General features: G+C 40.5%; 1 long non-coding RNA gene across 1 annotated transcript in view; it reads right to left on the bottom strand.

Moving 5' to 3' along the window:
- The window catches only part of LOC142360909 (uncharacterized), a 49,956-nt gene extending 34,838 nt beyond the window's left edge, over positions 1 to 15,118 (bottom strand). Inside the window, exon 1 of the long non-coding RNA XR_012763543.1 lies at positions 13,595 to 15,118. This is a non-coding gene — a long non-coding RNA (uncharacterized LOC142360909). The remainder of the gene's footprint in view (positions 1 to 13,594) is intronic.
- Positions 15,119 to 15,414: the final 296 nt, after the last annotated feature.

Here is a 15,414-nt window from a genome sequence, read left to right as displayed (position 1 = left end):
GACTTGGTATCTAGATAATAAACTATATTTTCATAGGTAATAAGCAGCTTCCTAAAACTCATTAAATATGTTTGCTGTAGGTTACATAGCAGGTCAGCTGCAGAACAAGGAATAGGAAACAGTTCTGGATTTGCAATCCTCCTTCTAGACAGTGACTTCTTTTGTTCATTTTCTGCAAAAGTCTAATTTATTTTCCATGGTTTTGGTTACTTGTCTGCTTATGCACCTGAACATCATTAACAGTGCCCAGTGACACCACCTAGCCAGGCTCCTAGGAGAAGTCAGTGATCTCTTCTTTGGGTATCACTCTCCTTTTCCTGTACCTTTCGATGCCCTGTCGGTTGCGTTCTACATAAGCTAAGAATGTTTAATAGAGCAACTGCCTGTCTTGGAAGACACGGCACACTTGCTACCACAGAGACTGAGAGCCATCTGTCCCAGTAGCATGAGATGTCTCTCAGCCCCCTTCACACCTATGTTTCCTGCCAGACATCTGCCTACCCTCCTCTGCCTCTCCCGTGCTGCCACAGCTCCAGCGCTGCGGGATGGAACACCACCCACGTCGCTCAAGTGTCGGAGCGCCGCACTCCTGCCAAACCACCACAAGAGTATTTGGTTTCTTCAACCCGCTGAAAAGTTAAAATTTGCCAGTGTGGACAAAGGTGGATATTCCCTATTCACTACGCTGCCAGGTCCTATAGGACGAGTCCTCCACAAGCTGATTTATTTAAATATTATCACAAGCAGCTAACCGGCTCCCCACTGCCCTGTCCGCACACATCAAGCAGCAGGTTTCACACGGCCATTAACGCCACATAGCACATTCCCATCCTGTTCATCCAGTTAAACTCACTTTCCAATCCTGTAAAATGCTCAGTTCAGAAAAAAGGAGAAAGGCTTCACTTTTTAATACCAACAAGCTGGAGCAGATCCAACAGTTCCAGACAGACAGTGATACAAAGTATGTTCTTCTGTGTAAATTCAGAATTTCTAATGCAAGTGCCTTTTTCGGCAGACTGGTAGACTTAATACAACCATGGCAACGCAAAGTCTATGTAAACAAATCACTTGACCAAGACAGAAAGAACCCCAGAGCATCAGCCACAAAGATGCTGGGCCTGTGATAGAGGTTCAACACTAAACTTTAAAACAGAGAACTGAAGCAGGAAGCTTTCCAGAAAATGAAAGGGAATGTAGCCAAGGTGGACACGCAACACTCTACTATATTAAAAAAAATGAAACATGCCCGTATGTGCAAGTTGATTTAAAAAGTTTTGAGCAGATATTCCCATTCTTTCCTGGCCATGGAGTACCAGTGTGGAACAAAAAATTATGAACTGGTTGAAGTCCACATGCATCTGAACCAGTGAAGACATCCATCTCTGTTAACGAGCCAGGATCATAAGCTGTCCTTGTCTTTGCAGTATCTATACTTTTCCATAGATGTCTTCTAAATATAGATCCTCAGCCAGGATTTCTGTAAATATATCCATATTCAGGAAGGCAATTCAAACATATCTTTAAAGATCAACATCCCTTGATGCCACAAAAACCACTTTAGTTAAAAATTTGCCTGTTTTGTTAAATCAGGATTAGTGTTTGGTTTTTGCACATTCAGTGCAAGAGGGAGAACTACCAACAGGTAAAAAAAAAAACATCCCTTTTCTCTAGAAATCCTTTTCACAGCACAAAAGAAGCACTCCTACACAGCATTCATGTTCAACTGTGCAGTACTTTCTTTTTCTCCCTAAGCAGTTTCTCTAAGCGGTAACATAAGGACGACATACATGTAGTCTCCCCGCGTGCACTCACATACCCTGTGTCAGGGAGGCCCTGAGCCTGCGTTTTGCACTCGCAGTGCTGGCAGCGAAAGGCTTTGATGCCAGCATGCGCTCCCACATGTTTCTGCAGAGCTAACAACAGGAACGCTTCCTGCCAGAAAGGAAACGAACCTTGTCACAGCTGGAAAATCATCATCTATCCTTCCTGCGTAAGTGGTCTGAAGGGATGACATTTCTCAGTCACTGTGTTAATTCATGCTTTTAATGCCTTTTATCACGAGAGTTTAAAGCTATTAGTTAGGACAGATTGACATCATTACCGAGGGATGAGAGCACAAAGATTCCTATTAGACCTGTCTACAATCAAGTACTTCCGTTATTAGTTTATTATCTTTCAACTATTTATTTATGTTCCCAGAATGACATATTTTGCTGTGTTGAGTAATTTACTGGCAGCCAATACTGCACAATGCAACTTGATTATATCAGATGGTTGCATTTGGATGTTTGAATGGTCCACCTTAGACTTCTAGAATTGTTTTGTCTGGGTGAAAAAGACAGATTCTACTTTCTCATTTGCATGACATGCTACTCTTTCAGGCCAGCAATTTATCTATTTAGAAGGAAAAATAACGCATATGGAAATTATACAAAGAGAGGACTCCTACGGAACAAAATTGTAAAGCGTTTGAAAAGGCCTACACAGATCACAGGTCTGCTGTTCCCGATTCCTTGATCTTCCAGATTCTTCCATACACCATGCTTAGAATACCTCAGAACCATTTAACCCTATGCCTTAAGCACTTACAGTTCCTCCAAACTCAGCAACAAGAGAGGAAGCGCTGGTTGTTCACAAACTGACAAACAAGCCTATAACGCTGTAAAGTCACATCTGTAACACACAATAATTTCAAGGGGACAAGTGTAAGCAAAGAACAACCTTAAAATCCTTTTCCTGTGAAAGCAAACCATAGAAGGTTTAAAAGGTGCTTACATTTCTACCCAGATCATTGATCAGCACTCAGCAGAAGGAAACAATGTCCTTTCAAATCATACCTGTTAATAATTAATTACCAAGTAAATACTAGTTCCACATACACACACTACATTGACGTTAGATGTAATAAACAGGATTACTCATTCTTTAAACACTCTATAATGAAAACATAGCTGTTTTCATGAAACTTTTGTGAAGGTAATTAAAGTCCTGCTATTTTGAAAACAAAGTATTATAGAAAACAATGAAATTAGTTTACATTATACTCAAGACTTCTACCGGTAAGAGTTTTCCTGCTAATTCTGAATCAAGAGTGAATCACGTAGCTATTATTTCATGCAACAGTATTCAAAACAAAAAAGGTGCAAAAAGGGATTCAATCCTCAGTTATTTGTGTGGATTAACACTTCGCTGCACCACAGAAATAAAGCGTACATTGCTCAAAGAATAAAAGCCCTTAACTTGCATGAGGGAACTTTAGTACTGAGGGGAGCTGCTGAAGTGTTCAATGCATAGAAGGTGTGAAAGCCAAAAAACAGTGACCTTGGTAGAACCGAGGGCCTATATGGAAAAATCTGGGATTTAAACAACAGGCTTCAAAATGAAAGCCAACTCTGAAAGGCAAGCTGTGCCATTCTGAATAAGTCTGTATTGATTTTTCCTCTCTTCCCTAAACATCTGTGATCTTTCAAGAGGAAACGCCATCACAAAAAAGCCTGTCAAAGATCTAGATTCTAAACTCCTACAGAACAGACAGAAGAGCTATGAAGCAGAGCCCAAATGCGCAGAAGCTAATTTCTGTAATACCTTTGTGAATCCAGCACAAGTCCAGTAGTTCAAAGGTATAACATGCTGATTCACAAACTAGGCAAATGTTAATATTCCTACTAATTGAAATCAGAATTAAAACTGTACTTTTTATGCATTTAAAGGACATCTTTAACAATGATGTAACAGAACAATCTTCCTTTGTTAAGGGATTAAATGCTTTGGAGAAAAGTAGAGCTATTTGGATTTTCTACCTATTTGAATTACTCCTTAAAAACACATGTAAGCATAGTTGCCTATTTCCAGGGCATCTATTAGCTTTAAATTCAGATTTCAGAATTATGATAATACCGTGGGCAGTGCACATCTTATGCAGTGCTTGTGGTGCAAACTCCCCGCAAATACTGATGTGTTCTTTTTTCTTTAAGCACCAAAGAAAGACGACGCTGTTACTAGGAGGGTTGGTTCAATCTTCTAAGGTCAAGGAGCACAAGTCCAAAAGAACCTGGAACTGTAATATGGAAGATGTCACCTTTCATCCTTCAGACGCAAATAAGGTGCTTGAGACAGTAGGAAATTCCAGCCCATTAAGACTAAAGGGTCTTGAGTAGTTGCGATCAAGTTTTAGGCTCCATGAAGGTCCCAACATGCATTATAACACTTATGATTTTAATGAAACAGTCAGGCAAGACTATCAATAAATCAATCTCGTTCAGAATCAGTTTCATTCTTCCCAGTTAGCTTTTGAACACTGACTATAGGCAGCTGATTCCCGCTATGATTTTCCCTTTTTTACACAAACTATTCGCTAGAACTCAGCAACTGAAAAGGTTAGACTGCCCTCTTTCTGTGACTTCTTGCTAACTACTTACTTGATCTGTAACTTGAGCACAATTATGGCCACACACTTTCAAGAAATTCGCAATGGTAGGTACTAATCAGCATTTTCCCACAGTTGTAAAAAAACCCCAATACTCCAAATCAGTAACATGGTATGTCTCCATAAAGATTGAGATGATAAAACTGTACTTTGTTGCTTAAGACAATAAAATATGGTTATATCGTTTAGTATCACTAGTATTCCCTGTGAATTGAGGCCTTTAACTCGCATGTGCTGCCAGCAGAATGCACCAGCCACCCTTGTACATGAATGCATTAATTAATATGTGAATTGAAAGCATCGCTGTATTTAGTGTATTCTTTTTTATTTTCTGATGGGAGAAAAATGGCCATGAGGACATTATCTTGCATTGTAATATTATGTTGATTTAACTTGAAATATAGAAAATAAATATTTGAAAGATGTAAGCAAGACTTCAGTGACATTAATAATGTCATGTGGTTTGGTTGTTCAGCTGTTTTATCCTTTAAAATATACATACACCTAATGCCACAGTCATAAAAATCTTAAGCCTTCATATACAACTGCCTTTTAATAAGCTTGACACAGATTTTACTAAATAAATTCTGCTGCCTAATACTGAAAAGAATGAAGACTTCCAATTCATGCATTCCAGCTACCCTTGCAGCAAATAAATTTGGCAGAAATCATCGTTTTAAACTCTAACATCAGGAGGCAGCCTGGACTGAGGTTTACCGGGAAAGAGGAACACTGAAACAGCCTCGGAGCAGCCAAAGCCATTGTGAAGTTGTTCATGTGCTGCCCCCTCCTGGGAAAACCACCCAGCCACAGCAAGCAGGCCCCGCCAGCCAGCCAGCAGTACAGCCGCGCAGCCCAGCCCTGCGACAGCACATCTCCTGCAGCTCAAAGGCTTCTCCAACTTCTAATTTCAACGTGTCAATAGACTCTAAACTATTTCCCAAATGAGTCTGTTAACCTAGGCATAACGAGCGACGATTCCGGGAAGCAGAGAAACTGTGGCTACTTGCTGGGGCACTCGGGCGCTCCGCGCAGCAGCACAGACGCACGGCGTAGCAGCATGATCTTTTTGCCATTCTGCCATCAGCCATTCGGCCTACGCTGCGGGACACAACACTGACCTGGCTGCGATTCGCAACAGGTTCTGTGCTGCCGTGGGGTCAGGGCCTCTACTGGAAAGAAATAAGAGACAGCCACAGGCTGGTAATATGGCTAATTGCTAGTTTCATTAGTTTGCCCTTCAACAAAGCTGTAAGAAAGAAACAGATGTAACATGAATTTTGCTTTGCTGTACCAACAGCAAAACTCATGTCAGAACTAGGTATGAAAAGTTCAAGTTCTTAATCTTTGCAGTAATTACAAACATTTTCCCACGGATAGCTCCAGAGACCCAGTCCTCCACTGTTCTTTTTACTTCCCAAACAGCAGGTAATGCGTTCTCATCAGATAATGACACATTTCATATGTAACCTCAGACTACATTTGGGTTGCCATACTCCACTGGCGCAAAAATAACTGTTGTAACGATACAATGATACAAAGTGCTTAACCTTATACTTCTCCAACTTCTTTAAAACTGAGACAACTTATTTCAAAGTATCTCACTGTGAACACGGGAGCAACTTATCTACCAGCTTTGTGAATTTGTGACGACTGAACTGTGCTTTGACTATGACAAGGTTTGTTAACTGACTACTTAATTGAAAAAAAAAAAAAAAAGACAGATGCCTATGTGCAAGGTACATCATCCCTATGTCAGTCTGCTCCCTACCTACTAGCAAAGCTGCTAGTTCACTACATGTAATCAGGCCTTTGACTTTCGAAACCCAAATCCCTTTTTTCCCCGTCTTTTTATTATACCAATTTCAGTAAGCTACTAAAACACATATGTATGTCTTTCCACATCAGCAGAAACAACTTCAAACCAGGAAATACAGATTCAGTAAGACAGTTACTTCAGTCCTAAAAAACAGTGGGGTAAAGAAGCTATTTGGGGAGAAAAAAAACTTTGACAGACAATTTGAATAGATTAGATTATAACACACAACTTCAAAAGTCAGAAAGTGATTTCTCTAGTTAAACTGAAGGTATCTATTGTGAAAATGTTTTCTAATAAAGTAACAGACATGTATGGTCATAAACTACAACAACAAAAAAAGAACATCCCCAAAAAGGAAACTCAGATACTTATAAGAAACCTAGAGAAACAGAATGTACAGTATCTTCTCTATCTACACACTTGAAAAGCTATCATTAGAATATTGCATGATGTCAACTTGTGGATGAGTGGCTACCAGAGATTGCTATCTTCTTTATCAAAGAAAAAAAGATCTTTTTTGAGTATCAGGAAAGCATCAAATGCCTTCTCCTCTTTGGAAGACGGCATACACCTGAGGTCAGACAAAGTCTTAGTGTGAACTCTTACAACTGCAAATAAGTGGAATTTTGCATTAACTGGTAAGACTGGGGCTTCAATAAACACGCCTCTTAGAAACGCAGCCATGACTGCAAAGGAAGCTGTACATTGTCACAGTTTTTTCATCCAGTTTACACACAGACTGCCAGGGGTCTTCAAAGAGCACATCTCAGTGGCTCCACTTTGTTATTGCCTGTAAGAAAATATAAGAGAAAACCTTTAGAAACACCTTTTGATCAGCCTCTGCTTACTTTATTCAAAAGACTGGTACTACCACAAACCAAGTAGAAGACAGCTATTTGAACAGGGTACCTTATTTTTGTTCGGGCTATCTGTGGGCAGCTTTCTTGTAAAAATAAATAAGTAAATAAATAAATGTGCCGCATTATCAATTGTTCTGCAACGAAGATCTACAGAATTACTTGGAGAGTAACAAACAAAATGCAAATTTTGCTATAACATGGGTCATACCTACCGTAGGTATTGCATGCAAATTAACTTGAATCCTTCTTTCTAGTTGCTTTTGTGTTGGAGCACACAGGATTATCTTCAGCCTTCTTCTTTCTCTTGCATTTGTTTTTCATTTCGGTTGTTTTTTTCTGATGGATTTGTTTGTGGTGTCAACTCGTCTGACATCTGGTTTTGAGTACTTGATCCCAAAATGAAGACAGAAGGGCGCAGCAGGTTTGTGATTTTCCATATGTTCTTTCAACTCTGCTCTAGAATGTCAACTAAGAAATAAGTAAACTAATTCAAAAAGAAACCCAAAATACAGTATCAACCAATATTTTATATTATCAGCAGTGACTGAAGAGACTTAACAGTTTGAGACAAGATACTTTCAGGTGAAAGATGACATTGTAGAGGTACTTTTGAGACAGTGTAACCCTCACAATTCAGTCCACTAACAGAAAGAAACCCTTGCCAGTCATTCTGTATGATGCTTGTGAAACACACACACGCAAGGAGATAAAAAAACAGCTTCCCCAAAACGCTAGACAAGCCATTTGTTTGGGGTTTTGTTGTTGTTGCTTTTGTTTGGTTTTGGATTTTTTTTAAAACTGTAGCACAGAATTAGATCCAATTTGTTAAATACAAGTAACCTTGAGGAAAGAACTGTTCTATTTACTTTTGCACATATTGTAAATATAATAAATAGGCAGAGGACTTGCAGCAATGTTTACCTGCCATTCACACACACCCTAGAAGTACAGGTTATCATTCTCGGATGCACACTTTCATTGTAAGGTTGCCACAGTGCTGCTCAGAACAAAGACAAAACCAAAGGAGTGTGGCCAGCAGGGCGAGGGAGGTTCTTCTCCCCCTCCACTCTGCCCTAGGGAGGCCCCGTCTGCAGTGCTGTGTCCAGTGCTGGGCTCCCCAGTTCAAGAAAGATGAGGAGCTACTGGAGAGAGTCCAGAGGAGGGCTACAAACATGATGAGGGGACTAGAGCATCTCTCCTACCAGGAAAGGCTGAGGGAGCTGGGCTTGTTTAGCCTGAAGAAGAAAAGGCTGAGAGGGGACTTTACAGACACTTATAAATATCTTAAGGGTGGGTGTCAGGAGGATGCAAGTTCTCTTCAATTTTTGTGTGGTCGGTTTTTTTTTTGTTTTTTTTTTTCCCAAGTGTTTCAAATATTTTAGGCTTTATTTTTTGAAACAAAATACCTAAGAAGTTCAAACATAAATTCCAGATTTCAAAATGGGGAATTATATTTGAACCAACTGGCATTGCTGAAACCCTTAGATACACACTCTGACACTTGAACTAAGTAACAACAGCAATAGTAAATAGAAGTGATTGTGTATCCTGCTACATTAATCCTAGTTCACATATCTGAGACTAAATCTTTTCTGTCCACTTCAGGCCACCCTGTTGCCCAAATTATTTTCATTTTCAGAGACTCCCCACTTCTTTGTATTCTCTGCCCACTATGCCCTGTTCCAGTAGCAGTTTTCCTAATGTGCCAAATTCTGCTGGAGTTCATCTCCTCAGCTCGTCATGTCCTCTAGCAACTTCTCACAGGTTCTCCAGCCCTACTGGTCTTTAGTATTCAACTTTTTTTATATGTTCTGTACGAAAGAATTAAAAACCTTTGCAGCCAGGTACCAAATAAAACTGTCCCTGCCTCCCTAAAGCAGCCTGTCACAATTGGCTTCCTGCAGCAAGGTATATTCACTGTTCATCGCATTTTTCAGAGGCTGTGAAGAGGCCAAATCTCACAGACTTTTGCATCAGGAGTGTGCCTTTCATCTATTTCAACAGAAGACACCCTCTGAAAAATGCTTAGATCTTTCCCGCAAGCCATGGAATATTAGAAATTTTTAAATAAAAGGTATCCACAGTCTTACTGGTTCCATTTGAAAACACTATGGACAGAAAGTTTCCCCCCATATGCATTCTAGAAAATTGATTGAATCATTTTAGTTGATCTGTTTTTAACGGAAAAGCATCAGGTGGAGGCAAAGAACCAACATAAACAATTTCTGCCAATACACTTTAAACAAATAAACAAAAAACCAAGACAGGTAAGCAAGTAAAAACAGTATCTTTTAAATAAACAGCAACATTATTACCAAAGCAGAGCACCTAGTGCAGTAAAAAAAATGCAGTGCGGTTTTATAACACTAAATATGAAGCAAGCAGTTAAAATTTAGAAGTGAGAGATACGCAGGCATATGTCATAAATTCATTTAATTTTGTTTTCAGAGGAAGGGGCTTTCTTTAACATAATCTTAGGGAAAGAATATTTAACAGCATGAAGAGGAACTGCTGCTAGAGGTGTATAGCCTCTACTACTATTAAAAAAAATAAATTACAAAAGCAAATTTGATGGTGTAAGAATACACAGCTCCCCCCTCCCTTTTTTTCCACCCTGCAAGAGATAAAGCTGGATAGAGTCCTTTGAAAGTTGCTTTAGGATTTAAGAAGTGTTGAAGTTAGCCATAAATATTGCTCACTTGATGGAACTAAAGTAAATATATATTAATAGGCTGCTATACCTTTCCCCATCAGATTCACCCTGATTCAGTTGACGAGATTAACCAAAAACTGCAGTTAGAAATCAGAGACGCAGGGACAAGTCTCTCCATGTAGCCAGCCCTGTTCTAACCACAAGTCTAAGATTTTGTAGGTCAAAGTCTGAGGAACTGGAACCGCTAACAGTACGAACAGCAACATGCACTTTCGACATCATTAAATATCTGAAAAGGAATCAGAAAGAGACCAAACTCTTGGTCAAATAAAGATCTAAATTGTAGACCGAATTGGGCTGGTCATCATTCAGAGTATTACAATTCTGATGTTATCCCAGTCACGCTGACACAAAGCTGAAGTCGAAAAAGCTTAAGACAAACTTGCTGCTACTAACCTAGCAAAGCAGAATTTCATTTTAAACAGAAAACTGTTCATTTAATCAAGCACTCATCAACTGCCAAAATAATCCCATCAGAAACTCATATCATTGTAAAACATATCCAAAACCCAAGCATCTCCTCATGTCCTGCATCCGATTCCCCGCGCTGAGAGTCACTGGCCTCTTCTTTTCTCCTCTATTTACTTAACTGCTGCCCAGCTGCCACATCCCACTGCCACCAGTAGCCTTTGAAGATGGGGATCCTTGTTTAGTGTCTTCGAGCAACCTGTAAATCGCCTCTAATCCTATTCCCTCTCTTCAAGCCACAGTTTCAATCTAGTTTAATGAATTGTAAAGCCTTCTTCCACCAATTAAAACAAATTTACTTGTGTGTACACTTGCATTAAGCAAACATTTAGCACTGGGAAATTCACCTCCACTCTATAAAAGCAGACAGAACTAAAACGTTTCATCAGAAATCCAATACATGTTCATAGTATTTATAAAGCATTTGCTGCACTTTATAAACTAAGCAGGTAAAAAAAAATGTAGAAGACAGACGGGGGGCAGGGAGTGGAGGGAATAAAAAATAATTTTAAAAATTCCACCTACACTTGCGAAAAATGTCACTCATCTCTCACATTCAGTACATGGATACATTCTCAAACTGTAACCATGGTTGTGCATGCTTGTAGACATTGATCTATTCCTCATGTGTATTAAAACCCTCAGTTTGTTACAATGTTAATATCAGAGTAAATATATTAATGAAAAATAGAAGAAAAATACTTATCTCTGCATGAAACAATTATCAGCATAAAAGTTCCAGCTTAACTCCTATGTAGTTTTAAAGTGTTTTGTGCTTATTTAAGCAATATGATGCTGAATTTGGCTGAGGTGCACAGTATTTCAGAAGAGAACTTATTAATTATGAAGACACAATTTGACCACGCGATCTCCAGCAGCAAAAGCAAGGTTAGCTCAGCTCTAAGGATGCTTAACTGTCACTAGACAGTCTGTACAAGTAACGACAACTATTTTAATTTAGACAAGTAAACAACAAATAACATCGTATAACTGCATACAAGAATCTCTCAGCATGACAGACTGAAGTTTCTTCTCAATTTCTTATTTAGGGCAAAGCTATCAGTCTACTCCACCAAAGTATTTTAGCAATTTTTATGGTTTTTTTCCATCAACCAGTTACGCTTTCACATAGGTTAAAAGCTATAACAAGCACACTGTAGCAAATAAAGTTAGCAATTACCGCTAAAACTTGACACTAAGTTAAGCATAAGCTCGGTGCTAAGAAGCTACAGTTTAAACTTCTTTCAAAAACTATCCCCACAGCAAGCAGGAAGGCTCGCATACCCATCGTATCAGCTCCACAACCACAATAAACTGGCAGACAGCAGTTCTTTGTCACGTTACAGTAGAACTCCCTTTAATGGGATGAAACGTCTGAAAAATACTAGCAAGCCAGAGACTTCTCACAACTTCTTCAATGTTTCTTCGCCACCTCAAAAAATGTATAGAAATTAGCATGATGTTAAAAAGATATTTAGAAAGGCTTCCTTTGCTCACATTTATGACAAAAATGCAAACAATACTCAAAACAAATCTAAAATATTTATAATTCTATAATAATACAAATAGCTTAAGAAGTTATTGATTATTTAACCTACTACATTTTTCAACAGGAAGCTACAATGAAGTAAGCTTTCTGCATATGTTAACATAACAGTGAGTGGTAAGTTATAATCTTCAAAATTCATTGCTCTCAGACATGACGGAAATTGTCCAAAAAATATCCCAGAAAACCTAACCCCAAGTTGTCTTCTCACTACAGTTGTAAGGGAGATAGATTTTTTGTTGGTTCTCTGCCCCTCCCCACCAAACCTGGAAGGAAATTCAAGAGACAACTTACAATTTGTTAATACAAAACAGTTCTCCTTTCACTTCAGAAAACATTGTTTGTACAAACACTTATAAATATTATCACTGCTGTAGTCATCTCTATCTTGATACACTGTGAATTTCAGCTGTCTTTCTATGTGCTCTCCTTTCCAACCTCTTAGAGAAAGAGTTGGACTAGCCTGCAGCCTTGCTGTGGGCTTACAGTTGCACAGAATTAAGTGGAGACACTGTATGATGTTGTGACGCGAGTAAGATACTCATTTTGCTTTTAGTTCTAAAAATGACCCCTTTTTTAGTTACTTTTCCCGCAGAAGTCCTGCAATAACCGTCTATGAAAATTCTATCTCCTGCCCCTTTAAACAGTAAAATCTCAGAACAACCTCACCTATCCCAAAGACAAAGCAGACATCAAAATCAGATTGCACAACGCAACTCTAATCTAAACTCTTCAAAACTTACACCGTGACACATACGCAATGCCCAGCCCGGCTACAGTCACAGGAAGCCCTGTTATCCCACATTCCCCAATGCTCCTAACGTTGCCTGTTTTCATGCCCGACCACTACCACAAACTCCAGAACACTCCTGTAAGCCACCATCTTCTTTCACAGAAATTCTTTGTTTTCGCACTGGCCTTACAGAGCAATCAGAACCGGGTCAGTAGTTCAACCCGGACTGCAAAAATTTAGTCTATATTAGCAGTAGCAGCCATGGAAACCTTGCTAAAAATGAATCCATCACTGCAATCACCTGCAACACCCAACGGTAAAGCAGAAAAATGCCCAGACTACCTTTGTACACAAATCTTTCCGGATTTTACCTACAGACTTGAAGGCAAGCACTAAATGCATGGCTATATTGAGGGCAAAACACTTGCAATTAGTAATGGAATTTTTTTCTTTTTTTTCCCTTCTTACTTACTTAAAGTACAATTGGTACAAGAGAAACATTTGTAATCAATGCAAAGGAGATCGGCACCAGAATAAATCACGTCCTTTTGTGATTTAGAGAGACACAGACCATGTTACTCTGCAGAGGTAGAGTATTTATGGAGATAATATTTAGCTACCAGCAGTATCACAAAACTTCAAGATAAAAAAAAAAAACTTCACAGAAGTACCTTTGCAGTAATATTACAGAGCCATTAAAAAGCTAATAATATTGAAATTGTTGGAACATGGCGGTCAACTACTGCTAAAAACATTCAGAACACACAATAGAAAACAAGACAGGATTTTGCAGAATAAGGGAACATCATCAAAAAGCGAACATTTACAACACTTTTTAGAATTTTTGCAATTCTTATATTTTCTATTTAAACCAGTATGAAGATGTTTGGCTCTAGCTCTTCATGATAGCATTTACAGCTCACAATGAAAATCTCTAAAAAATTTTGCATTGACCAAATGAAGTTATGTGCACAGAGAAGTTTATAGCTGAGGCAATAGTATGACAATGAAAAATAAAGTTTGACTTACTGGTAAAATCACTGTGCAGACATTTAAACATATCCTGATAATGGCAAGATACGTGAAGATTCCTTGTCCGCTCAGTTGCAAAAGATGATGAACGTACTGTGGACAGAGAGGTGAGCTTTTCTCTGATGGCTGTGTCCATGCGCTTTCCAGGCACACTTTGCAACACAAAAGCACTTTCACAGGCGAGGCACTGGTAGGTTTCTTTCACCCGCTTGTGTGATTTCAAATTATTTTTCCATTAAGTCCCGTTCAGTCATGTGACAACTACAATAAATGCACTTAAAGCCACAATCCACATCATGACCCTCTTCATCGATTTTTATGAGCATCTTTGGACTTCAGTGCCATGTCGCAGAAATGCTGTGCTCTCTCGGAACCCAGCTTTAAGGCACAAGCATCTTTCCCAGGATGAACTAACCCTTTACGGTCACATCTAGCTTCCTTCTCATTTTTGTAATTTTCACGCCTCGATTGAGCTTTAGGAGTTTTTATCTCCCCAGCTAAGGTCCAGGTTCTAACACTGGAAACATGATGGAGGTTAAGATGCACAGACTGGGCTGCTTCTTCATCTTTGCTCTTTTGGGATTTGCAGGGGTCCATGGAATATAAGAGAGAAGTTGGCGCTGCAGAACAGGGCTCCTGCAAAGGAGCTGTCGCTTCTCCAAATGAGGCATTCATTTCACAGGAGTTACGTGCAAGGAGTTATTGCTCAGACTGCCCAGACTCATGCCACAACAGTGAGGACTCGTATTTTGAAGCATCTGATACACAGGTAATAAGACAGACATTATTGAAAGATTTTCTTTGTAGTCTTTATTTGCTTGGTTAGCTTCACCTGCCATGCTATACAACTCATTTTCACCTGGGTCCATTCTGGGGCAGCCTGAAGTTTGACACCCTGTTATCCATTTCCCACATACAAGCCAGATGTGTCCTGACCTTACTTTTGATGCTGCTGTAACCTGGCAGAACTTGCACCTCCACCAGCAACATGTCCCCCAGGCCGGCAATCTGGGCTTCAGAACCCTCAGGCACAGCAGCACACAGCTGGGATGTTGCGATCTCCTCAGGGCGATGCAGGTTCATTGATTGAACACACTGGTATTTGGAATTAAATACACTGATTTCCCATAGATGCTGGTAGGCAGATCTACAAAAGACAATAAACAAAACAATTAAAATCTGCTTTAAGACTTCATATGTCTTTTACCAAAACTCTAGGCTAGAATGAAATCTAGATTCAGAGTTCTGTCGGAGGGATGTCTGCAGATCTCAAGACTATCTGCAAGGAGCGCGGGTTTTGCCAGGAGGAAAACGATGCCACTAAACGATTACTCAAATCACTCGCTGACATTAAAAACACACTACGGGTTGGTAAGGCTACGGCATTTTTTGCGTGTGGTTTATACCAGGCCCTGCTACGAGACAGGCTGCGTTAGCCCTAAGGCGCAGGACCCCGGTGAGAGCCGCAGGGCCAACCGGCGGCCGCCCGCGGCCTGCCGCCCCTCACGGCACAGCCTGCGGGCAGCCCGGCGCCCCGCGCTGCCGGCCCGCCGCCCCCTCCGCGCAGCCCGGGCCGGACAGGCACACCGGGCCGCAGCCACGCCGCACAAGGGGCGCCAGCTGCCCCCGGAGAGCCCACAGCGAAGGGCCCCCGGCAGCCCCCTCTCACCGCCGGGCCCGGTTCCGAAAGCGACCGGCTAGAGGCGGGATGCCCTGAGGGGGCGCGCGGGGCCGCGGCCCGGCCCGGCCCGGCCACCCCGGGAGCCGAGGCGAGGCGGTGCCCCCGCGAACGCCAGCGCCGAGGCCGAGCACCCAAC

This window comes from Opisthocomus hoazin, chromosome 3, assembly GCF_030867145.1.
Source record: "Opisthocomus hoazin isolate bOpiHoa1 chromosome 3, bOpiHoa1.hap1, whole genome shotgun sequence".
Taxonomy (NCBI): domain Eukaryota; kingdom Metazoa; phylum Chordata; class Aves; order Opisthocomiformes; family Opisthocomidae; genus Opisthocomus; species Opisthocomus hoazin.
The sequence above is the reverse complement of the archived record's forward strand: the minus strand, read 5'-3'. Positions and strand labels throughout refer to the sequence as shown.